General features: G+C 43.6%; 1 long non-coding RNA gene across 1 annotated transcript in view; it reads right to left on the bottom strand.

Annotated features, from left to right (window-relative positions):
- Positions 1 to 238: 238 nt before the first annotated feature.
- The window catches only part of LOC311444367, a 217,535-nt gene continuing 190,749 nt past the window's right edge, over positions 239 to 27,024 (bottom strand). The window contains exons 4-8 of the long non-coding RNA XR_014697851.1: positions 11,600 to 11,742; positions 7,881 to 7,951; positions 7,368 to 7,472; positions 622 to 740; positions 239 to 342 (exon numbers count right to left, since the gene is read on the bottom strand). This is a non-coding gene — a long non-coding RNA (uncharacterized lncRNA). The remainder of the gene's footprint in view (positions 343 to 621; positions 741 to 7,367; positions 7,473 to 7,880; positions 7,952 to 11,599; positions 11,743 to 27,024) is intronic.

Raw genomic sequence — 27,024 nt, 5'->3', positions numbered from 1 at the left:
TGGGTTGAACCAACCCCCCACCCCCATATGGCACCGATGGCTGGATTTTAAGGTTTGTACCCACTGGTGCCACTGCCAAACAGCTCATTGAGCTAATCCCCACCCAGACACTGTAGGACTGATCCAAGTTCTTACTCCGTACAAAAGGGGAGGTTACTTCCATAGACTTTTGACAGTTTTGCAAAGCTTGACCCAAATGAAAATGTTAGGTATTAAAAAACAGCATTCATTTTCTTACCTCGTGCTTTCCACATCTTCCTTCCTTTTCTTTTTTTTTGCATTTGCTGGCAACTTCCCCAACTTTGCTTGGTCAGTGCGGTTTACATTCCCCGTTGGCCTGAGCTGCAAAAATGAGAGTGAAATCAATCTATGTGCAGTTTGTTGGCCGTGGCTGGGATCGCCTGAGTCTGCCGGGACACTGGCAGCTGCAGCAGCTGCTAGCTGCACTCCTGGGTACTTGGTGCAGGCGGTGAAACCATCCTGAAGGAGCAGATAAATGGTTGTGGAGCTGGGCTGTGTTGAGCCTGTACACCTATGCTGAGAAACAAAATCCAGTGATGAACAGGGAAAGGGTGAAAGTTATGAGCTAAAAGGTAGAAACAAAGGGAAATTCTCCCTTACCTGTTTCAGTAGTTTTTTTCTGGTCCAGCTGGTCCACGGAGAACTCCAGATACTCCTTTGAAAGTCCTGGGTGCCAGCCTGGGGACACAGGTCTGGGCTGGTGGCCTCCTTCCAGGCTCCTGAGGGACAAGTCCACAAAAGATAGGACACCCCATTGCTTTCAGTATTTTGACATCTTTTTCCCAGCATCTTAAGCTTGTATCTCTAAATGAGACTGTTCTCCCAATAAAAGAAACATACGCAAAGCACAGCGGTATTCTAGTAGCTCTGGTGAGTAAACCCAAAATAGCTAGGATGTGGGATTCTCAGAGCCTGTACCATTAGCTTTGCTTTTTCATTGAAGCTGCTGGGATGTTACACACTGAAGGTAATACAGCTGTCAGATGTTGGTTTTGAAATACACCATGGATGTTTTCATTTGATTTTTTTTTGTTGTTTGTTTTGTTTTGATTTTTTACTCCCACTTTTCTCTGTTTTCTTTTCCCCTTTACTCCCAGTACAAGAATACGTGTTTTTTCCCTTGGTTACTTCCACTCTGCTGACCTGGTTTCTTGCCTCCCTTTGGAAGCGTTTGGGTATCTCAGGAAGGGAGAGAATGAATCAGTGAACATGCAGCAGATCTGGGAATACCCCGACAGCCTGTGGGGAGCAGAGGATTGCAGAGCCTTTGGAAACTGCTCAGCAGTCAGGGGTGCTAACGTTTTCCTTTTCTCCTTAAATTCTCATTAGCAGACAGTATGGCTGCTCTGAGCTGATGCTGCCCTTGCTCTTATATCAGAAAGACCTTACTTTGTGGCGAGTTTAGAAGACAAAACTCTATATATTTTAGCAGCAGACAAAAATACATAACTTAGTGCAAATTCTCCAGCAGAAGGGAGGTTCTGGCCCATCAGAAATAGAAGGATTATTTGTTGGGAAGGCTGCACTAGCCCTAACAGATTGCTAAGCACAGAGGCTCTCAGGTTGTATTTCACTCGCAGGAACACCAAGTGCCTCCCCATAGGATTGTGTCTCTGTGGCTCAGGACTTGTTCCCAGTCTACCAGAGATGCTCTATCTGCTTCACCAGCGATAACCACACCTGGGAAACAGGCAGAGATTTGTTGAGAGTTCAGTAATAGAACCACAGGCCACATCTGTTGTCTAAATTACTTAATATGACATTAAAAATTTGACACAGAATTATTGGATAAATGTAGAGCAATGCAACATGACGATCTAACCACTGAATTTTTAAACTAAAATTCAGACGTGACCTTTAGGCCTTCTTCCTACCAAAAGTCTGGAGCAGTATTCTGTTGGGCTTGTTATTCTTCCTTTTAAAACATCGTCTAGAAAATAGAGTGAACGAACTGCAATTTAGCAAAAACCGTTCCCCCGGCATTAAGCGTCCTGCATCTTGGCGCTGGGGCAGGGATGCACATCATTTTAAGCATTTTGAGTCATCCCATTGATTTCAGCCAGATTACTCATATGATCAGTGTAAGCACAGCCCGAAGTACCATGTGGGATCAGCCTTTCTTGTTTCCGAGAAAAAAGAAGAGATGGTTCCTGCTCAGATTTACCAAAGCTCCCTCCATTAAAACCATGGCACGTGCCTGTACCTCAAGTATTTGAAAACTGGCTCATGAAAATGCATGTAGACTTACTGCAAACAAGTTATTTTTTTCACCTAGAATCAGTTGAATCTGAATCAAACGAATGGGTGTGTTGAAATGAAGACAGAAAAACAAGAGTGAGTTGCGTAAACTGATAATGCTACCATTAGGATTGAGTAACATGTCAGACCTTTTTACAAAAGTGGCAAATATTTTTCAAATTCTGGATGTTTGATACAGTTACAAGGAAAGACATTCTGGTTTACAGCACGACTAAATCACATCATAAATGAAATTTAAAAGTAGTTAACAAAATAATCTTTATGTCAAATGGGTGAAATGTGGGTTTGCCATCTGAAAATGTCATTCTTTGGTTTTGTAGTGTCCCTTAAAGGCTAATCTAAAAGAAAATTAAATTAATCTCATGCTCACCACCTTTAAATTGCAGAAGTGAAAACCTTTCAGGACTTGCCAATTACTAAGGAAACTTCATAGCTGGATTATTCCCAAATTGCACACCCTTTATTTTAACCACTAAAGGCAAACACATGGTTTTGATGGGTCGTAAAAGAACAGGTTGCTTTTTCAGTACTGAAAGAAGCTGTAATTACTTCCCTTGTTCAGTGACTTCCTGATTTACTTAGGTTGTTATGAGTGATACTATTCTGCTAAGGTAATTGGAGCTGCCTGAGTGAAGCTGATGACCTGAGGGAATGACCAGCAGCTTTTGAGTCTAGGTGACTTGCACCTAATAAGTAGAGTCCTGCTTCCCAGGAAAAGAGGACACTAAAACTTCCTTAAGTGCTCAGCATGTGTACTTTAAAGGCTTAAGTTTCACAGCCCAAGCAAATTATATCTCTGTATGATATTCAGAAAGACACCTAAGTCAGTTCCAGATACAGAAAAAATAGAGGTATTTTCTTCAGGCAAATGTAGGAAATACATCATCCAAGGAAGGTGAGCTTCAGATAGTTCTCTGAACAGTCAAATGCCAAAATACTAACACAAAGTGATAACCAACAGTTCCTGAAATCAGTTCTTGTCTATAATAAAAAATATAATAAAATATGGTAGCAACACATTGCAGTGGGTTATGTTCTTCTATGAATTAACTATTTAAGAGTTAACTATTAAATTCAACAAACAAACAAACAAAAAAAATCCAACTAATTCTATGAATTAACTATTAGGTATAGGAGTTACAAATGAGACCACAGAAGCTTTCAAAGGCTAGCACTGCCTAAAGGAGGGCACCAATTCTGAACCAGCGTTGGAGAAGACCGAGAAAGCTGCCTGAAGTCAGGCACTCGAGGTGACTAGCCACCCCCTAAATAAATGAGACAGGCAAACATCCAATTTCTTAGCAGTGTTCCCCAGAAAAGGCATTTTTCTCAGCTTGCAAAGGGAGTGTCTAGGCTTAGCTGTAACTCCTTTGATTTTTTGCACATTTTTTCAGCCGTGTGTTATATTACCTTTCTATTCAGAAGTACAAACTTTGACTTGCTGCACGTTGGCTGAAGGTGAGATACATGATTTAAATCTGTGGTTCTTGATTCAAAGCATCCAAGATCTCAGGTATGTTTTGAAACTCGTGCTGGCTTGGCTCATTGTGCAATAGGCTAGTTGCAGAGTGGCTCCAAGTAAACTGATGGGAGGAGGTTAAATCAGAAAACTCTGAGCACAGAAGTCCTGTATCATGAATCATACAAAGCTTTTCTCTTCATGTCCCCTGTACAGTCTGGTGGATCCATCCAACGTATGCAATCTTGCAAGGGGTGTGGACATATAGAGGAGTTTCAGTGAGATAAACACAATTTATACCATTGTGTAAATGGAATTTACAGATCTTTATAGCTGTCTGTTACTCCAAGAACAAAAGCTGATGTACTTTTACTCCAGGGTAAAAGCATGCATGGGCAAATATTGAGGAGTAGCTGAGATGCTGACGGTTAACACCAAAGTTAATCTCACGGTGACTAAGCCATGTCCACAGATTCACAGTCTCTGCTAGAAGATAACGGATAAAGATGTGCAAAGACAGCCCAGACCTAGGACTCCAACAAACTCACCAGCGATGGACTGATGTCAAAACTCTGACCAGTAAAGAGTTTGGCTATGTCACCTCTTTCAAGTGGCAAGAATACACTAACACTTAAAACACCCCAAATCATACAGCATCTTAATTTGAAAAGTTATTTCAAGAGCCATCTTACCCCTTAATGCAAGAGTCTGCAGACAAGCGCATTTACAGCTAAGATTCTTCAGCACCTGCAGGCACCAACAGAAAGTCTAACATACGGTATCCAGATGTCCTGCACGGCTGGAAAAGGCATAGAAAGCTCAGCATCCTACAGCAGTCGCCATGGAGGGCGCTCCTTAGAGAGGCAGGTGGCCAGTTAATCTCTGCGAAGGCTCACTTCTTCTCTTCTCTTTCCTAAAGTTCAACTGGAAACCTACTTGAAGTATTAGAAAACCTGGCCACTTACGTAATGTTTCTTAATGGTATAAGCCTTCCTTGTGAAAGAGAACCAAATTACATTTCCAGTGGCTGGTATACAAATTGGACGCCAGAGTAGCATTATGCAGCCTTTTACCTGAACCCCAGATCAAAATTAACGATTGAGGAGAGGTCTCATAATATAGGGAGTTGCAAGAGTTGTTGTTAACCTCATCAACTGAATAATATCATCATCAAGGACTTAAAGATGACCTGAAGAACAAATTATTTAAATACAGAATAGATTCTGAAACAGGGGAAACAGAGCTACTACTGATGGTATTGAAATAACATTTATGGAAGGTGGGAGTTAGAGCCAGAAACCTGAGCCTGAGCCTGGGAGGGCACACGTGCCTCCGAACACACGCAGTTGAATGGAAGGGAAATCTAGAAAAGTGATAATGCAGAGACAGGTAATAAATTATAGTTTGCAATGCTGTGTGTCAGGAAAAAGAATCCTATCTATCAGTTGGAACAGACACTATTTCCTTCTGGCACCAAGTAAAAAGGCATGTCCAACACACCGTGCTGTGTTGCTCTGGACAGCCAGCACGGCCAGGAGCAGGACAACACCCAAACCCCAGTGTGTGCCAACAAGTGGGAGGTCAGTCCGTAGAGACAAGATGCCACCTGTGCTCTCGGGTGTTTTAAAACCAGCGATCTTCAGCCTCTCACACAACTCAGGCCCCCAGAGCGTATTCTCATCAAGGCTCCCAGCCTGGCCGAGTTTCCCCTTCTCCCATGTTAATAGCTTCCTGAAACAGCAATTTCAGAACAGAATCTGCTGAGGGCGGAAACATCAACCACATGTGAGTGTTCTGAGATACCCACACTTAGTCACAGCATCTTCTTCCCTTTTACAAACCTCCCCCAAAGAAAAGGCAATGACCTGCAGCATCCCTCGGGAGTTCACAAGTGAGGGAATGGATGCTCTCTGCTTCCCTGCCCATACCCCCTCCAAAATGATCTGACATGCCCAGAAAGATGGGAGATGATGACTAATGGCTTTGTTTACTCTTTTCCAATATGTCATAACAGGCAAGGAGATAACATTTGTTGAAAAGCAGATCTGTCGTAAAAATAAGCAACCAAAAGTACAAGTAAAACAGAACAGTCTTTACATCTTAACTTTCCAGATGTAGGTTTCTGAGTTCCCAGTTGGGTTGTTATTATTATTATTACTACTATTACTGTAATAATAGGATTCCCAGTCATGGAGCAGAACCAGCACACATATAGAGAAGTAAGAATGGAGACAAGAGGCGAGCAGAGCCAGCCAGGGGAGCAGACTTTGCTTGGCCTGCTTTCTTCTATGTGCTGAACACTCATAACCACCGCGTCCACCAGGGAGGCTCAGCAGGGCAGGCATGCTGCTGAGAGACCTCGCCTAACAAATGGGGCTCCAAATCCTCTTCTATTCCAAGATTATGAAAGAATCAGCCCCATGCTTGTTAGAAAGGAGGAGAAGGAGGTCCAGGAGAAGTCTCCAACTTCTTTAAGTTAAGCCCATCCCTCGATTGCCGGACCTTCAAAGATGGGTTGAAACTGCACAGACTGGAACCAGGCTCAGCTCCAACTTTGCCCCAAACCCTGGGTCAGTTTGGATTTAGGGATGTGGCCTGTGAAGGAGAGGAGGGTGAGCTGCAAACTTTGAATCCAAATTCAACCTTTTCTGAACTTATGCGAGAATGCTCAGACCCATCTCTATTTGTCTTGGGTAGGGGAGTTGCTGTGATGCTATCTGCAGTGGAACTTTCCATTAGCAACAACATGAGAGACAAAGAGCTCATGCTTTGACCTTTATAAAACTATTCCTTAACAAAATTTACTCAAGTAAAGAATCCACAATTCTCTTTGGTTTTACTCATTTAATTGATACGGACATAAAATATTTTGCGTTGTTTTAATAATAGTTTGGTTTTCTGCTATTTAAAAAAAAAGTTCATTTCTCCGAACATATTTTTAGCAAAAATATTTTGCTTGAACTTTTTTCCTCTGCCTTCAAAGGCTGCTGCACAGTTCTGGGGTGCTAAATACTAAACTCACATTCTACCACTCCATCTCCTCCCATTTGGATGGTAATCACAGGATCTTGATGCCAAACTCTGGAAGATATTTTTTCCAGCAGCAGCATCTGGCTTCTTGGCAGACCCCGCGAGCAGTTGTGTTGGCAGCGGTGGGAGCTGCTTGAGTCTGTCATGTGTTTAGGCTGCTGCAGAGCTGTCTGAACCGCCTCGCTGCCTTAGACAGTATGTTCTCTCGACTTCCATTTAATTTTGATAAATTTGTGCTTTCTGTTGTCCTCCTGCTAATGCAACTCTGTAGATCCCGAAAGGAGCTATGAATAGTTTCTCTAACCGAGACTTGTGAGGGAGGTTCGTGGAGGACTTTTAGCCCAGCACACCCCAGTTCCCACCCTGCAGCTGAACGCTGCTCTGCAACCTCTGCAGCGGGATCGTTTTGCACGCCACCGAGCGGCAGCCACCTCGAGAAGGGATGGCGCGAGGCGCTGGACTCGCCGGAGACCCGCGGGGTTCAGGTTCCTGCCACGTGCCAGGAACACTCTGACTAATGCTCGTCACGAGAAGTCTCCAGCCTGCAAACTGAGTCACACAGCTCTGCAGAGAAGCCCCTTTCTGCCCCCCCAAGTACCTTAGGCTTTGGGTCCTGGGGAGGGCACACCAGGAGGGATGTGCTGCTCCGGCTTCACAGGCTGGCGGTGCAATGGCTTGGAACTTCATTTCCCCTAGGGCCAGGCTAAATGAAGACAGAAGAAAAGAACAGATTTATTTCCTACAATGCAAGTATTTAAACTTAATGCCTGGTTCTGGAGAAAAATGCATGCAGAAAAAGAAAGCTCTGCTTAGCTATATAGTCCCTCGTTAAGCCTGAATTTCTCTCTCTTTGTTTCATCCACTGAAAAACCCACCAGGGTGCTCATACAGCTCCCCTGGCATGGCTCAGTACAAGACTTTGCCCTCCTCTTCCCACTGCTGGAAATCACTGTTTCAGGGGACATGTTTCTTTGATAGGCACTTTTCTTCCTGAGGCACCACTTGGACTCAAAATCTCCCCCAGCATATTGCTGTGATTCAGAAGATCAGTATTTCTCAGTTAATGCATTTTAACACTTATTCCAGAAGATTACTAGCCATCCTTGCTTACCTCTGGAAATGTAGATGCCCCTTAGGTAAGATCCTGGCCATAACAGCAAGCAGAGATTGCTAAAGATGTCCCAAGGAAGAGAAAGAAGGCTGCCCTGGGCTGCAAGGGTGGGGGTCAGCTGTCAGCCCCCACCTCCCCATTTCCTGACAGTCACAGTCCATCCAAAGCTACAAACTGATAAGCCCCATTTTATCTGAAAACAAGCAAATAACAATGTGTGGGGTTCAGTATGCCAGCTCCTGCCTAAGACTATAGCAGGATCTCTGAGGATCTAGCGGTCCACACTCTGGGATGCCAACTGTTAGGACAGGAAGTGCAGAGGGCTGCATGCTGCTGAAATGGGACTGGAACTTGTAATTTAGATGTTCTTCCTTAAGGTTATGGCTTGTCAAAAGCTTCCAAGTCCCTGCAATCTTCAGAAACATACTCAATGTAGTTTAGAGGAAAGGCTTGAAGCTGGAGCAGGGCTTCTGAGAGCCTGGGGTGCCCCTCAAACTCTGCCCTCCTAGGAGTGCATTATAGCTGCTGCATTGTCTTCTGTCACACCTGCCCAACTCTCAGCCCCTCCTACAGCTGCCAAGGAGTAAGGGCCACAACCTCAAAGTATCAAACATATCCCAAACACTCTGGTCCCTCAGTGGGTTTCTTGCTCCCTCCTGCTCCTCTTGTCAGGCTGGATGAGCTTCTTCTGAACAGAAGGTTTCTGCAAGGACTACAGTGACCACCGGGCTGTCTGCCGGAGAAAATACTGAGTGAGGATGAGGGAGCATTTCAGTATTTCATAGCTTTAATGAACCACTGCAGAGACATAAAACAACTTTTGTAAATCTTTTTCACCCTTTTCTCTCAGGTATCCCCATAAGCAGTGGTCTGCAAAGCTGAAAATAAAACTAACATCCCTGGCAATGGTTTGAAATCATTTCCACAGCATGGAGCACATTTGATCATGGAGATTGTCTCTTGGATCATGTACGTACAGGGACACTTTGATGCCTTCTGACAAAACAGCCGAACACTTGGCAGCTTACACCCACATTTCCTGAGATGTATCTGCAGGTCCTCCGATGTCAACGTCAATTGAGAAGCTGAAAAAGGTCAGAGCTGTGAGAGTGCTGTCTGGTCAAAGACTGTACCAGGAAGATCTTCGGCTTCATGCTCCTCAAAAGAAAGACTGTGCCCAGCACATGTTGCAAATATCCATCCCCAAAATGTTCTTGCAAGGTCTAAATAATATCATGCTACTCCAACTCCAAAGCTTATTTCTATAGAGAGACATTTGAAAAGCTACTTGCGGTTTGACGAAGTGCTTAAAAAGAAAACAAAACAAAAGTTTGGAAACAACCTGCATTGTTTATTTATTAAGTCTGAATTGGGAACTAATTTTGTTTCCCTGGCTTTTATATTCCTTTCTGCAGCTTTGGCACGGTTCTGGGATTTGTGTGACTATCTCCAAAAGATCACAATCACATTAAATTTAGGAACAAGTTTGTTCTTGTTTCTTCACCAGTTTAATTCACCACCCCTAATTTCTTAGCACTTGCTGAGATATGACTATATCCAGCCTTATAAATCTGAACATTTAAGTATGTCTGAATGAGAATCCTGACTTGGACTTACTTCCAGGCAGTTTTGCTGACATACAGATTCAGAGAGACCTGATCGGGTTTCAAACTTTTTCAGTTCTTTTTCTAAGATCAACACACATGCCAGACGTTTTGTGATTCACTCATCACTAATAAACAACCCTTTTACTATTGCAAAACCTCATTCGGCTGCTATTTCCAATCGCTATCAGAAATGCTCCTTTAATAAACTCAATTCATGCATTTCGTCCGAATTCACAGGAGCTACCCCAGGGGTGATTTTGGACCAATGTATTTAATTTGTTTTGTGGGACAGAGGAACATTCCTTTCTCATATATGCGGTTTATTTGTGTCTATGCATTTTGCAAAGGAGAACTTAAGTCATTTAAGGAGCTAGCTCAGGGAATGTAAGGAACAACAAGAGGAAATTAGGGAAATTGATTATTTGGAGGAGCTGCTTTAAGCCCCAACAGAAGCTATTTTTTCTGAAAACTTTGTGAAGATCTTGCCCGTGCAGCATCTCAATGCATTCCCAGAAATTCCAGAAATGTTTAATCAGATATTTAGAATTTCCAGTATTAACCAGAAGTGCTGCCAGTGGAAAGTTGGACTTCTATCAACAAGACTTTTGTCTTATTAGGGCAGGTTTTCTGGTTGTTAAAAGGTGTTATTTCCCAGAATTTTATTAGGGAAGGGATGGAGAAGTGACAGCTCGTGGCACTTGTGTATTTTATGAGTATCCAGTAGTCACGAGCAAATCCCAAGTGAAATTTTCACTCCACTGACATTAATCAATAAACTCCTGGGCCTTCAATATGACCAAGGTTTTGTGCAAGTCTCTCTGTATTTCACAGCCTCACAAACTGCCTGAGATCATTTTGTGCAGTTGACACAGACTCGAGGCCGAAAGTCTTTGATTTAGCTGGGCAGGTTCACTCCTTCCTATGCGGTCAGTACTTCAGGTCACTGTATATTCATCACAAATTGAGGGAAAAGTCTTTTTGGATATTTCTAAGAATCCCATCATCTTTTTAAGTGGGCCTGAATTGTTTTGGCAATGCAGCTTTCCATATGTATGTTCAAAAAAGTCTCAGAGCAATAAATTCAGGGTGAATATAGGATAGGCAGGCATTTACTACCTAAGTACCAGCAATGTACCTGCTCTCTCTCGCTGTACTGTAATCAGACAGCATTACAGCTTTGCTATTAAGATTTACTGACATATGAAATAGATCATGACTGAGGGATGAGACTCAAAGCCAAAAGCATGCTGGAAGAGTAAAAAGGCACAGTGTGCTCTAACGCAGGCAAGCCAAGGTGACGTTGGCTAACAGGAATGCTTCCAGGTATCAAAACCCAGGAGCGAGCATCCCAGGGCAGGCAAGGTGAGAGCATCCAGGGCAGGAAGAGCTGAAAGCACTCATTCCAAGAGTTTTGCAAAAACCAAGGAGCTGCCTGTGCAGGGACTGTTTATAGCATTCAACAAACAACAGGTTTTGACTCTTCCTGCAACTTCCATGCTCCATTCTGTTGTGAAACAACAGAAAGAGGCAACTGATAACCTCTCAGAGGCCAGCCTGAAGTTCTACCTGCCCTTCCCAATCTGGAGACCTCGGGAATCAAGCAATCCTACAGGCATCAGTTCAGCTAGATTGCTCAGGTGGCTTCCACAGAGGATAATGTGGCCATTCAGAGATGCTCTGTACTCTCTTCATTAAATAAAAGGGAGAATTTAAATGAAATTTACATTAAATTAAAGGGAGAATCCTCCAGCAGGATTCCGAAGGCCTGAAACGCATTTAGTGGTTAACTGATTTCACTGTTTGATTGGAGAATAAAGGCTGTAAAGTGAATGAATCACTGCTGTGTTTGCTGCAGTGATTTTTATGGGCTATGCAAATACGCTGCAGTTGCAGCTTGTACATATGCACGATGCAGACAAGTGGTGAGCAGCCGAGCTTACAGCTGAGCAGCAGCACAAACTGTGTCACGTAGTTCCCTGGTGCCTTCTCTGGCCTATCCTTACTGCCAAGAGGAGCTGGGCTTGGTAGCCACAGTTAAACCCCCAGACACAGTAGTTACACTGCTCCCTAACAAGCTGCTCTATCTTCAGGCTACCTTGTGATTTACCCACCTTAGGTAATGTATCTTCCGTACTCCCTGGAGAATCCGTCCTGGAAGGCTCTGTGACAAGCTGGTAGCCACACGGTGCAGCTCCAGGTGGCCAGGTCAAACAGCACCATCCCATGCTAGGCCAGCGCTGGCGTGAGGTTCAGGGCTGCATCCAACATAGGAAGTTTCATCACGAACAGGAACTCATTAAAGCCTTTCCATACTGAAACTTCATAAAATACAGGGCTGAGGGAGGTTTGGTTAGTTAATGATGGATTTGACCCAAGACCCAGATTATCTGGATAAAGGAAAGTAAGCATTACAAAATGTATCTGCACTTTTACTAACTGCAGCTTCCATCGCTAAGGGCCAAAAATCTTGTTAGGGGTTAGATAGGAGTCACTGGTTTGTTATAGCTGTAAATTATTCCCTGGTCAAGTGCTGTGTTTGCTGTGCCTGGCCCACATGTGCAGAATGGTGCCTATAACTTGGTGCTTGGCTGCAAAGACTATGCAGGAAGGTACGGAGCTAGTTTGCTGATTTATTTCACAGCCAAACCCTTAGGTCTCTAGGGTCCCAAATATTGGGCATTGATAGCTGTGTGACAAAAGGCCTGAGAGACAGGGACAGGACACCTGCTTGGAATCTGGAGGGGCAGTACTCCCTTCTGGCTTTCTTAAGAAAAGAGGAATGTTTGGTCAATATATAATGGAGCATATTTGAAAGAGATCTGGCCTCTCGCAAGCCAACGTGGCTGCTCATCTGGGCAAGAGCCCTGGGATATGCTTTCAGTTTGCTCTAAGTCCTCTGGTGTTTGCCATTCACTTTTGGCCATCCCCAGACACCAGATCGAAGCAAAGAGCTCTTCAGTGTGGGGCCACAGTGACAAACAGGCATCAAGGGGTGACAGATGGCAATGGGGCAGAGGAGGCACGTGATCCCCAGAGGTGGAAGAGCTGCAGCTTTTGCAAAAGGACATGGGCATACATGTAGAAATTAAGACGTCGCTCTTTTTAAATAATTTAGTTGGAAGTAGGGAAAAATATTCTTGCAGTAACCTGTTCACAGGCACTGGCTAATTTAGCATTAAATCACATACTCTCCCTGGCACTGGCGCAGAGGAAGGTATTTCCTGAACAGCTCGTTTCAAGTTTCATTCATAGGTACTGTCTAAAATTAGATCCGCCACTTTCATTCAGGTCCAACTCCTTTGCCTAGTGTAACATTTTTTAGAAACAGAAACTCAGTTAAATGTGCTCCATCATCTGCACTATTCCCCAGGGTCTGCTGCATGCTGCAGGTTGCACCAAGTGGAGTGTCAGAGCTAAGCTGGCAGCGGAGGCTCATAAACCTGGGGCTCAACGCAAAGTACCTGCTTTTATGGTGACTGCAACTCAAAAAAGAAATGTGCCCTTTGACTCTGGGCAAAGCATATCCTGTGCCACAAAAATAAAGACTCAGAGGCCAAAGTCTCACCCGTGAGCCAGACCGACTGTAGAGCCCTGATGTGTGGCCAGGGGATGCTCTTGCCTTGACAACATGGAGCTGGGAGCTTCAGAAGGCGTCAAACTACACGTCCCAAGATGCCTTACTACATATATGCCTGGTTGAAGCCAATAGCAGGTTTCCACACCCCACTTGGTGTCTCTCCATCTACCATAGCACAGAAATGAAGAACCAAAACCAGAGTTTAAAGGTCGTCACGCAGATTTAAGCCCCCCAGACCCTTTTGACAGCAGAGCTTTAATGGCTTCTGCCCTTATCATCCCAACATGGTTGGGGGGCAGTGAAACCCAACCATCGAATGAAGCAGTGTGAAGCACACCTCTCACCCAGAATTACAGCAGTGATACGAAAAGTAATACCGAGCAGTTTAAACTCTTTCCTGTGCGTGAACACCTGCCTACCTAGGGCACTGTTATCCCGATGCACTGCAGCCTACATTTGGGTCAGAGGCCCAGCTGTGGCTGAAGCCCCCAGTGACTGCGGCGAGCACGAGGCCTCTGCTGCTCCCTCAGTGTAAATTGCTGGTGAGCGAACAGCAAACAGCCGCTTTTTGGCAAAATTCATGAGACAGAGAGAGCTGCCTATTTTTAGCGCTTCTTAATTGTTTGAAAATCCATCTGGCAATGGCTGCTAAATAATTTAGCGTTTTGACCCATATGTCTGAGGCAGCAAGTAACATAATCCCCTGCTGCAGCCTCACAAGCACAGCCATTTCAGCGAGCTCGATGCAGACCCCCGGAGCAGAGCCTCAGAGGCCGTGCCGAGGACAAGGCCACTCCTGGGCACCCAGGCCTGGTGTCCCCACACCCAGCCCCGGTCACCCAGGAGGGGGATGGCTGGTTGGGGTCCCTCCAAGGCACACGGGGAGAGGTTCCTCTGGCAGAGGGCTCATCCTGCCTTGTGTGCAGGCACCTCTCTGAGGATGGGGTGCTTGCCCTTGACACACCTGCTTCATGGATAGGCCAAAATTACAGCACAGATCGGAAGCTTAAATTTTAAATCAAAGGCGGTTGAAGGTTTTTGCCCCCAGTATCAGGTCAAACCCCTCAGAGTCAGATCCAAAGTGGGAAGTCACTGGGGAAGCTGCAGAGCTGGAACAGACGGAGCACACAGGGTTGGGATGTAAAGCACCATTTCAGTTTATACACTCGAGACCTTCTGAACCATGCGTTTGGGAAAGTGCCACCTGCAGCGCGGCCCGCCTTCGGAGCCGCGCCGTGTGGCACACCAGGGCTCCCGCTCTGGCTTTGTCCTGGTATTCACACACCAATTGGACACAGTCGAGTGTCTGCTTTTGGGGGAATGTGTTTCTCTCGCATTTAACTTCAGATCTGAAAAGCATTCGCTTCCCTCCTCCCTTCCTCCTGGAGGTTCATGAATCACAGAGCCGCCAGACGAATGAGTCACCCGGCCAGTTTTTGGTCAAGCGTGCCAGTCTGGGAGGCTCTTCTGTGATCAAATGTGAGCGGGGCTGGCTTTGTTGGTGACTGGCCATGTGTTGAGTAGCGCAAACCTCTCTTCGGGGTCATCCCCACTCTCTTTGTAAGTTGTCTCCATAAGGTTGTAATTGCTCTTTTGTCAGGAAAATTTGTGAACGTATTAAGAGAGGGAGGCAGGGGAGAGGGTGGGGGGTTTCTGAGGACAGAGAGCTTCAGAGGGCTGCTCAGGAAGGCAGTGGCAGCCGGAGGAATTGTTCTCCGAGGTCTCAGTTCAGTGAGCTTGAACTTCCAAGCAGACCCGGCCCATCCCTTGCGCCTGTGAACCGTCCTGCAGGCCTGGGCCCACGGAGCCTCTGGGGATCCCAGGAAAGGCAGCGCCCCGTCCCTCAGACATGCACGTCCCTCCCCAACAGGAGCTATGGGCTCCCTGCTGCTGGCCCATCTTCAGGGCTGCTGCGGATCACACACATTTTATTAAATGGAAATATGGCATGCTAAGAAACAGTTGCCTCGATTTATTCCCGAGAAGGAGATTTGAGATCTGCCACTCACTTGTCAAAATCTTTTTTTAGAAAGAGTAAATAGCTGAGGCTCCAGTCCTCCTGTGTTAAAATGCATGGCGGGGTCCTTTCCTGGCATTCAAAGCCAGTTTGATCTCCCTGGGAATCACGTACTTCATTATCACTGCATTAGGCACGGGCTGTGCTCCTGGGAGGGCGGCGGGCAGGCGTCCCACCTGAGTGACCCGGCTCCCTTCTGCCTTTAATCTGCTCGCTCAGGTCTGCTGGTGGAGGAGGCCTCCGGGAAGCAGCAGAACTGGTGAGGACTGGCACTTCTTACTGCCCGTCTGGCCTGGCACAGGGGTGGTGCATTTAATGCCCGCTCTGGAGGAAGCGCTGGAGTGTGCAGTAGCAGCTTGCTTTCGGCAGAAGGAGAGCGATACAAAGAGGGATGTGGGAAATGGGAAGAGGCAAAGGATCTTTGGCTAGATCACAAGGTGAGATCTGTGGCCTCACCTCATGCAGCAATCAGCACTTTTCCCAAAAGTCACCTGTGGCTAAACTTCCCAAAGCTGCCAGAGATTCAAGTCCTATCCTCAAACAATTTGGGATATCTGAAACTGTGGCCTCTCTGGCATTTGGTCCCTGACTGACAGGCACGGGCTGATACCCAGCCCTTGGGCTCCCACCCCTAAGTCCAGCCTAGCCAGGAACAGCACAGCTCCTGCCTCAGATCCCCAACCTCCTCCTTGTTCAGTGCTTTCAGGGAAACTCAGGAAGCATGGCTGTTCTAGCATTACCAAGGTAGCTCAACCAAGTATTTGAAATACTGAACTAGCCTAGGGTGAAAAACAAGGAGAGTTTATACTAGCAAGCGTAAAGATTACATTCTTGGTTGAAACCTTGAAAATACTCCTACAAAAGCAGAGTTTAACTAAATAACATGAAACGACTATGCTGAACTTCTTTGCCAGCTATCACTTGTGATATTTTAGACACCACTCAGTTACAGGAGCCAAGGGCAGACTCAGCTTCTCTGCACATCCTGAACTTGGCTGTCCAGTTGCACCTCAAGGTATAATCATCAGACCTCTTCTCCTGCCCATCTCTTCTTATTGACCCTCACTTCCCCACCAGAGACTTTCTGTGCAATTCCTTGTGCCCTCAGTTCAACACAGCTCCTCTTTTCTTTCCTCTTCTCATACTACACTTGACTCTCGCTGCCATTCCTGGGCTTTCTCCTTCCTCCTCTCTGAGGGTTGCCCAAGTTTTTATTTCTTAGCACATTCCTCCTAGCCTAAGTGGTCTTTTTTACTGCAACATTTTAAACACTTCATAAATCATATGTCCTAACAAACAATCACTCTGTATACATTTTATCTAGCCCACAATCTCTAGTTTGCCTTTAGCACATCCCATAGACCGCAGATAACACACTACTCATCTAGGCAAGAGATCTGATAGCAGGAGTGCTTAGCCTATATCCTCTTGCTCTTTGTCCCTCCCTGCCACCTTTTCTTAGCTGTACAATCGTTGGCCATCACCTAGACCTGGAATAACTTGGAATGGATTTTTCAAAACTGTTCATGTGCTGATTGTCAGTGTTTCTGCCTGCTCCAAAAATTTGGGGCAGTTATCCCGTGTTTCCCACAACCAAGTCTGCTCTTCTCCTTACCACCCTTTATACCTCTTCTCTATCTACCAGATATGCTCACTTATTCAAGACAGAAATTAAACATACGTATATAAAAGTATATATGAATAAAATGAGCAAATATTCCCCAATCTGCATATTTGACACTCTTGGTACCAGGCAGAACTAGTACGATAGCACTGATTGTATTTTTCACAGGCCCCCAGAAGGCTCTCCTCCAGCAGGCAACAGTGCCAAGTGCATTTTCAGTAATATCCAGGGAGTACTGAAGAAATAAAAATCCCTCTCCCTTCCTAACCTTCCCTGGAATATCTACTGAGATGGGAGTCCTGCCTGTCTGCTTCTTCCCCTCCCAAACTTGAGCTCCTTATCAGTCTACCAGTCCATTTATCTAATGCTGCTATCTCACACTGTGATGGCATATGAACTCTGTGCAAGCTTAGCAGCAATACTGGAGTGCCTACAGGACTCTTGAACAAACTAGATATTTTCCATGTTTTGTTTAGAATTTAATGAAATACTAAAGAAAATGATGAAAACTATATACCTGAACATTGTTCACTGCTCAGAATGAAGGATGAAATTGGGGTAATAACACTTAAGTATATAACCGCAAAAAATGATGCACCTTTTTGCATTTGTTTTTTGACAACATTAAGGTGAGTTTCACTGGCAAAACTACTTGTAAAAAGCTTACTTAAAATCATACATAGGAGTATTCACCAAATATGGATTGTAAATTGCATCCACAGAATTAATCATACAAATAGGAGTATATTCCTCTACCCAAGACAAAGGACATTTTGTGATTGACTTGGCCAATCACCACAAAACAACATAGCAAAGATATTTATGAATAATCCACCTGGATTAATTCAAGGACATGTCTGCCAAATAGTTTACGCAAATCAAAAGATACTTGTAGACATTTAATGAACAGAAAAGGAGGACCACATTCCCTCTAATTCTGCACATCACATGATCCCCTCTCTTCTGCGAACTGGTGCTGTCTCTTTGTGTTACGCATCAGAAGTTTCCTGGTCACCATTCAAAGAAGTCAAAAGGTTGGTTCCTGTTTCAGTAACCTCACAGGCATCATTTTTTACTACCCACTCAATGGCAGATGGCAAAAATGAAAGATGCTGCAAAAGCAGTATCACTGAATGTTCTCCTGAGCAAAAATCTAACTTCAGAGTCTTAGAAATTAAAATAAGCAGATAAGCCATTTTTCAAAATGGTTTCTGCCATTTCTCTATGAATACTGGCAGAAGGATCAAGCCCAGTGTCCTAGCACAGATACCACGCCACTGATTATTTCTGCCTATTGCTGCTTAGCGTTCACAATTATTTTCCTCTCACCTACTCATTCAAAACAAACATTTAAAATGCAAAGACGAACAGGAGTGAGACTCAAAATTACTGATTTGTAATGAGTGCTAATGAAGGCTAAAGGGATGGCAACTTGGGGTGCCTGAGAACCAACAGTGAGTTTGGGAGCAGCACAGCAAGCCCATGTAGATGGAGTCTGGGGAATCCAGCTGCAGAGAAGGTTGGAAGACCAAGCCAGATGTTTCACCACTTCCTTACATCACATTCATGTGCAAAGTATGAGAAGAAGAAAAACAAACAAACTAACAAACAAAACCACATTGTAATGAACTGATTTGCCTAAGGAACTATTCTGTGCTGAATGTGATGCAAACATCTTGCCCGTGCAACAAGCACCACACAGCCATGCCTCCAGTGCTGCGCCACTTCCTCTGTCCTCTCCTTCCACCCCGTACTGCAGAGGCCACTCAGGACTCTCCGGGAGATCCTGGGTTTGCAGTACTTCATTATTTTCTCAAGCCTTTGGCTTTAGAGATTCAGGAGCGATCCAGAAAAGCTTCCCATGAATCAATTTCGATTAGTTACTAAAATGACACCACAGGATTTTCACCTTGAACTACATTCCCTAAGCTCACTTTTCTACAGAAAAGCATCTTTGTCTTTGTTTTTTTTTTTCTATTTACTGTAAAACTCCAGGTGAAAGGGGGTTTGACAGCTCTGAGATTAAAAGTTTATGAAGACAGAGCTCTGCACACAAGCCAAATAAAACTTGCTTTAAGAAGTACTACCTACACCAGGGAAACTTTTAGTACTGCCTGCCTCCTGTCTAGCGATTATCTGCTTTTTTTTTTTTTTTTTTTCTTCAATACATTTCATTGTTTTATCACTATTTACACACACAGACAAAAAACTATGGCAAGAATGAAATACAATAGTTGTTGTATGAATGTATTCATATGAATGTCAGCCTTCTTTACATTGACCATTTCTTTGGGAAAAGAAAATACTCAGAGCTTCATCTGAGAGTAAGAGAAAATCATACTTAATGGTGTCTAATGGCATCTCTGGCTTGAAGCATCTTCCATCATTTACTCAGAAATATTTAGGGATATTCACTGACACAAGCTGTACATTCCTGATATCTTCCTTCTTAAAAAAAATCCTAGAAAGGTACACTAATACAAAATTACAAAAATGTTCCCTCTCTTCCCAAGGATCACAACACAATTCCATCTCTAACACCTCTTCTGGGCTGACATTTGGCAGCAAAGATTTCAGCCTTTGATTACTGATCCACGTGGCTCTGTACAGGGAAGATTATGCAAGTGCCAAATGACATCAGCATAGCTGAAGGCCCCAGATTTTAGCCACTTTCCAAAAAAATCTCCATTGTACCAGTTCAGGCAAAACTGAAATGATGCTCAGCATCTACAGCTTCTACTGAGCACAAAATCAAGGTCCTAACTTTGTGAGGAGGGGGTCTTTCTAATTTTCAATCCAAATCAGCTGGCATTGCTAGGTGGACAAAATAGTTTGCTTCATTTTCAGTTTGCAGCTCTCTCACTCCACAGCTTTCAAACATCACTGTTGTTTTTGTTCTCCAAGCAGGAATACTTAGAACAAAACACCACCAGTCATATTCCCTAATATACAAAATTAAAAAGTATTTTCTAATGGGAAAATAAGGGAAAAAAAAAAACTTATCTGTGAATGTCACATGGATCAAATATCTTTCTTATTTTATTACTGAGCTCAGAGTTGGCAAACCATCTCAGAAGCTTTGGACATGAAAGTGGAGCAGGATGTTCTGGGGGAAGAGAAGACAGAAAATATTTAGCAATTGTCAACTGATCTCCTTATTGCAACTGTTAACTGATGCACTGCAATTGTTGACTGCTAGGAGATACAGAGAGATCTTTATGAAAGAAAGTGCTATTGCTGACTAGAAACTGAATCTCCTTAAGAGGTAAAAGAAGCACCTCCAGAATACATTCATAGATAATAAGGTCACAAACAAGCTCTTGACTGCTTATTGTTAATGAATCAAACAGATGAAAATATGCAAAGTAATTGTTGCCCATGTACAGTTTTTCTTCTGTCACCAAAAATTTTACTGCATCCAGACTGTGCTCAAAAGCACTTACGAGATGAACCTCACCATCCAACAGATGGTGATGAAAGTCACTTCTAGTGAATTCATTTTCAAATCCTTGGTCTTTACCTTTCTCTAACGTCTTTACCTGACTGTGGGAAATGATTACAACATTTGAACTAACAGCAGGGTAAATCCTGAAGTTCCTCAACTGATTCATTCAGTAGCTGTTTCAGTAAAACTAAAATGTATTTCTGGATCTTTGTTGTTGGAAGGCTGCTTGCAATAATGCATAAACTACACATCCTTTCTTCTTACCTCCTGCTCAGGCTGGACAGGCGTTTTAGAAATGCAATCATTCTTGATCACAGGATCTCAGTATGGACTGTAATTCACAGGGCAAAAGAAATTGAGCTAAAAGGGGCCACAAAAGTTCTCAATGGATTCATTGTCCTTTCCAGCTTTGATGCCTAAACCCAAACCTAAAAAGCTACCTAGAAGAATTCTTTAAAATATACCTATAATTTGTCTTCCTTTGTTGTTCCTTTTCTAGCTCATTTTTTAGAGTGGGGGAAAAAAATGGATCATTCTTATTAGAATCTTAAATACTGCAATTAAATAATCTTCCAGTCTCAATACACAAAGCATAAAATCCTGGCCTCAGGGGAATTATGCCTTGGATTTTAGTGTGATTTTTTTTTTTCTTTCTTTATAATCCTCACAGGGTGTATAATCTTAAGGAAAGGAAAGACCTGACTGCAAGTTTGTGACAAACTGTTCAAATGCACACCATTTACCAAGTGAATTTTGCTGAACAACTCTGTTGTTCTCTGTGTTGCTTTATTCCCAGCTAAGATGTGAAGACCCAAGGAAAAGAAAGCATTTCACATGAGAATGCATCAGCGCTTGACAGAAGTCTCCTGTACATATATGTATAGAAATACTTTGCTTGAAGGATTTTTTTACTCTCGATAATATTTCCAAGTACTTTATATGTCAACTCTAGAAACTAGAGCATCTCCATGCACGTAAGTCAGAGGTGAATATTACGATGGTCTGGATTTGAAATGCTGAACCCTTTCTTGCCACTTCCACAAATTTTCAAAAATTTAATTTTATGGCCAATGTGAAATGTATGGTAGCTAGTGGAGAAAACAAGAAAAACAAGACTCCCAGAAAGCAGCAAGCAATTTTTGGGGGAGAAAGACACCTACTCACACCTCTAAACTCTCAGATGTTATGCTCCTAAGGAGCCTTGCCCTAACAAAGTCGAACTGCCTTGAAATAGTGCTAATGGAAATAAATTATAAATAGTGGCATCCACCCGTGACGCCGGACTGGTGAAGCTGCATTACAAACATTATACGTAGAGCTTAAAATAAGAGACTCCTTGAATGGTCGTCAAGGGTTGAAATAAGAAGAGGCGTTTTTTCTATCATTAGCTGTTGAGAAAAAAATGAAGAGGCTGGATGAAAAATGATAAAAAATGAGACAGCCATTCCGGTTCATAACTGAAGGTCAGCCCAGCCCACACTCCTGTTTCAAGAGCAGCAAATAGGAGGTACCGACAGAAAAGCACAAGAAGGGGTGCATGTAGTAATGCCTCATACTGAAACAATATGATTTACTGATGATGTGCCAGCCATGCAACGCAAAGTCATCTTACAGTGCAACCATCCGCCCCCCCCCGTTGGTTGTTTTTTTTTTTTTCAATCTGCAACAGTTGGAATATCTGCCCTCTCCTATTTCATACTGAACACACTACTGGTTCCACAATTAAAGAAATTGAAAACAAACAAACAAACACAAAAAAAACCAATCTAGCAGAAAACATCACTTTAGTATAAAATACCCATGGATGTAGGTAAGTCTTCATGTTTCTTCCTGCTTCTCACACATTACAAACCCACCCACCTAGAATTAAACGTATATGAAAGGTGTTGGGCTACAAATTCTGGAGCTTTGGGTATGCCACAAAGCTACGTATATTTTGTTTCATTTATGGTTCCCTTCATTTGGAAAACAGGTGAGGGTACGGTATTAGATGAAACATTATTTCTGATGAAATGGCCATCAGTGCAAAGCCTTGGATGGTGCTCAGGAACCAGTGAGAGATCACCAGTCCAGCTTGCATAGGGAAGCCCTCTAGATAGCATCTGCCAAACAAGCAAAGTTCATGGGACCTTACGGGAATGGAAAACTTCCTCTTGTCTTTTTTGGCTGTGAGGATTTCATCAACAGCCTAGCAGCCGAGGAGTCCAAGGTGCAGTTTTGGCCAGTTCCATCAGTTCTGCTGGTAGTCACAGAGCTCAGCAAGTCCCCTGCAGAAGCTGATTTAACCCACGTGCCCTGAGACAGGCTGAATTACCTCCTGGAGGAGCCAGCTCTGGAGTGAAGCCAAACAACGAGTTCAGACCAGTCTGTTAGCTTACAGATTTCTGAAGTTAGGGGAGGTGAATCCCAGCCTTTTTATCTTTCTTCACTGAAAACTGGAAATGGATACAAACAAAGCATGCTCTGGGAGGGAAGGGTGTGAGTGAAGAACTGGCGTGGAAGGCACAACACCTGGGTTTTGTTTCTGGCTCTGCCACAGCTGCCTTTCAATGAGTTGTGCTCTTCTGGTGCCTAAGCATTATGTAAGGGGAATAAAGAGAATTGTCTTGTGTTTTTGGTTTATAAGGCCTTGCCTGTAACAATACATACAGCACCTTGGAAGTCTTGAGTCTCACTAAAACACACACACAGACACAAAAAAAAACAACTATGCATGACTGCAGGAATCACAAGGATTGAACAGATAAGGAAAAAAAAAGGAAATAAAGAAAAATGACAAGTCAAGGTCTCAGCCTAAATCAGCAGTTCACAAACTGCTGGCAAAAGGAAAAGAAACGAAGCCAGTAACCCTTCCACCTTTTACCCATACAAGCTTTGTATGTCCAGCATTTGTAAGCTGTATGCTAACACTCACAGACTTCTTTTAAGTCCACAATCTCATTTGTAGCTAGTAAGTTGTTTTTAGTTAAGATCTCTGTTGTCTTGGGCATCTCTACACAGGTTTTGAAAATAACCCATGAGCACAAGAAGGTCAGAAGAGCACATGTGAGAAAAGTACATGCGAGGTGCTTGACAGTGGAGGACTTGGGACCATCAGATGCACCACGGACAGCCAAGCACCATGTGCCAGCTGCACAAGTACTTCTACCAGGTAAGTGGGATTTAAAAGGTCTTATGAAACCAGAGATTTTTGCTTGTAAAAACTGTTGTAATGGGCAAATGGTTTAAATTAAAGAGTGGGCCAATCCAAATTTCTCTGAGAAAAAGGAAAGGGATGAAACCCAGCTATCTGAGAGCAGCATTTGGGATTACTGGACCCAAAACAAAGCACTTGCAGGTGCCTGAGTGAGGGATATTATGCACTGTGCTGACTTATCATACCGCATGAATTACAGGGATGTGGCTCAGACACTTCTCAAGCCATCTCAAGTTTAAATGGGCTGGGCCCATCCCTTTTATCTTCTGCACAAACTCTAGCTTGGAGTTTCATTCCTTACCAGACATGACTTACACCCTGTGGAAAAAAAGAACGGATCCTGTCTGTTCCACTCGAGCTTGCTCATAGCCATAATTTTAGTCAACCAGATGCCTCCGGCTATGCTGGGATAGAGCCTGGTTCTGGAAACAGGTGGGGGAAGGATAGAGTATGATTAAGAAAAGGGATTGGAGAAATGGAAAGAGAAGAGGATTCAAGGCAGAAGTTCAGCCTCCATGAATCATGGCACAGAGAAAGTTAGGCAGGGAGGATGCACACAGTCCCTAAAAAGAAACCTAATGTGGTAGGTAACCTAAGATTTCAGTACCCTAGTCATATTTTGCCCTTTTATTAGGATAGGTGTTGCCCAAACAGTTTCCACACGGGGAAAACACATGACATTTTTGCACATCAGCCAAACGGGTGGTGGTGACTGCAGTGACTCCTCTCCAAGATGCCTAGTAGCACCAGAGGCTTTCTATTTGTTATCGTCTCAGCTGCCACTGGCCAAACCCTCCAGTTGATAATGACATGCACAGTTTTCCTAACTTCATATTCCCAGCTCGGACTGGGCTCTCAAGGCCGGGCTGGTTGCTTAGTTGTTTGCTGTTCTCCCCACACCTAAGGCAGTCCGTTTCCTATTGTTTCAATTCAGGCTCTTTGGCCTTACTGACTGGGGTGTAGATTCTGGTACTGCACAAATGAGAGCAGCATTTTGATTTGGGAATTCTCCTGCATCTGAAAGGATGAAGAAAAACCAGCAAATGCCCATTCCTGTCAACAGACGCACTAGATAGGAAAACTTGACCCTAAAACAAACACTCGTTGAGGAAATTCTGTTGTCATTCTGCTGTCTGCAGTTATACTTTCAGCAAACATCTAGTGGGGTAACCCAAAGGTAATTCAACTTCCCGCATTACTCCTCTAACTTTGGCCTACACCCACGTTTGTGTATAAACCACTGCACTTTCCACATTTTGCTTGTCTTGATCTCCACTCAGCTACTGAACCAATGTCTGATGACCTCTGGTTACCCTCCACTGAGTCATCACCATGTTCTCCGCGCTGCTCAGAAACTGGGTGGGATATTGTTTAAGTTGGAACTAAATAACACAAGCGTTATGTATAGAGGAGTTGGGCTATATCCATTTCTGCTTCTTTTACTGGATTTTCACAGGAGTTCAAATGGATTGGCAATAGTTAATTTTCAAAGCTAGCATGAATTCTCTCCTGGATTTCCAAGCCCCACGAACCAACAGCTACATGTCCTCGCTTCATGGCCAACACCTAGAGCACAAAGGTTTCTTACTGCCTATTGCTGGAGAGCCGAACTTGTTAGCTCTTCCTTCCCAGGTTTGATCTGAAGTCAGCCAGTCAAAAAGCCAACCTGTGTGGGAGTTTGTACTGAATTCAAAACACAGGGGCCTCAGACTTTTGGAATAATCCAGTGGGAAAAGCCAATGCTGGCATGAAAGTTGCCATCGAACCTGCTACTTAATGGATTACGCATTTGTTTTCTTTAGTTATTTTGTTAGAGAGGAGAAAGATTTTGGGTGCAATTTTGTGTTAGTCAGTGATACTCACTGATCTCTTGTCCCATTTTCCATACTGTTGCTATTTTAGAACAGTGAAGGAGAATGGTTTGTAAAGGTTGTATCTCCACTCAGAAGTTGACATCTCAGTTTGGTTCTTTCCAAGGAAAATTAAGATCCAGCAAGCATAACCCTAGTTTCTTTGACATGTAGGCTTATTAGAGACAGAGCATCTATTCTGACCTGTTTCCAATGAACCTGGAGCTGAAACCAATGGCTTTAGTAAAGCCTACATCTTCCAAAGGTGATGTCTCTGCCGGCAACCTGGCAGTGCTAGGACATGTGTTTGGCCAGAGTCCACAGTGCTGAACTGGATCCAGAGTGCACCAAGCAGAGAGTCAGTGTGAGCAAACCCTTAACAAAAAGATCAGTGCTTAAAATCTGTTCCACTTTTCTCCTCTGATGCTAATTAAGCTCCCTACAGATTTTGAAAGCTGTTGCTACAAGTTTTGTGGAATTTCTTGAAGTTAATAATGAAGATGTGGGTGGAGATTGCCTGCTGCTTACACCAAGACTAAAACATTTTGAAATCAAACTGGCAGCCACTAGCAGAGACTAAAATACAAGAAAGAGGAATTCCCTGAGTTAACGAAGTGGGGAGCAGAAGCTGCAGGGTGAAGCTCACCTTCACAGTGGCTTTGCTTAGCTATGAAAAAAATGACTTTTCAGAAAGAAGGATTTTCAGGATTTCAGTTTCAAAGAGCAAAATGAACTTCCAGACTGAAATCATCATCATTGCACAGGCAGAATACTCTGACTTGCGTTGCTCAGTTTATTTTTAGAAAAAAAGGCTATCTTCCTGGTTCAATCTTTATAAAACCACTGAGGAATTCTGCATGGAGTGCACCTTTCACAAAATCTTATGGTAAATCTAAATATTCTTGTTACCTCTGTAACTTTGCAAAGCCAAGATTTCACTCACCATTGCTCCAGAAAATACTGTCTAGGTGGGGCAAAGCTCTTTTCTGTAGATTGGAATTTTAAAAAACCTCCCATCTTTTATCTCTTGAAAACAAAGAAGCCAAGAACTAAATAAATGAGGCTGGCAAATACTTTTCTGAACACTTTTAATGCTGCCGTTGAAAAAGGGAGGGTGTTGCACATGTTTAGCAACAGGAAGAGGAGACACGAAACTTTGCCTCAAAGAACAATTTTATATAGTGTGACCAATTGGAATGACATGGTAATAGCGGGACAGATGCCTCGAACTCCTCAGCCCTGTCTCTGGGATGGAAACGTTAGCAGCCGAGTGCCCCGAGTCACTCCGAGACACACAATGGCAGTTCCGCCTCGTCAACGGTATTTGTCCATTAAAACTACCTGCTAGAAATTCGTCACAATATTTAGACTGGATTCAAAAACACAATTGCAATTCCCACAAAATCCTGTATTAACTAGAATAACACTCCCTGTGCCAGTCAAAAACTAAGCATACATTATAAATATGTATTATTCAAATCACCTAACAGCGCCGTCTAAGTAGAAATACGGGAGAGCTCCACTAAGTGAAAACAAGGTTAGATTCTGCTTTGGGAGGATCAATCTATAACGGGTATCCTGAGGTTTGTTTTATCTCAATGTTTTTCCAGTCATTATTTCATTCTCTTTGAATGAAACAAAGTTGACAAATTGGCCTGCTCATATCCAAACCACACACTGCTTGACTTCATGGCACTTGTGGTTTTAGGGGATTCATTGTTTGCAAAGAGAATATCTTTTGCCGGGAAGATCAGACTTCTGATGCAATCCCATGAAACCCACAAACCACCTCCCTGTTCAAAACTCCAGGGTTGGGGTATTTTTCCTT

Source organism: Aythya ferina (assembly GCF_964211825.1).
Source record: "Aythya ferina genome assembly, chromosome: 14".
NCBI lineage: Eukaryota > Metazoa > Chordata > Aves > Anseriformes > Anatidae > Aythya > Aythya ferina.
This window is presented reverse-complemented; position numbering and strand designations above follow the sequence as displayed.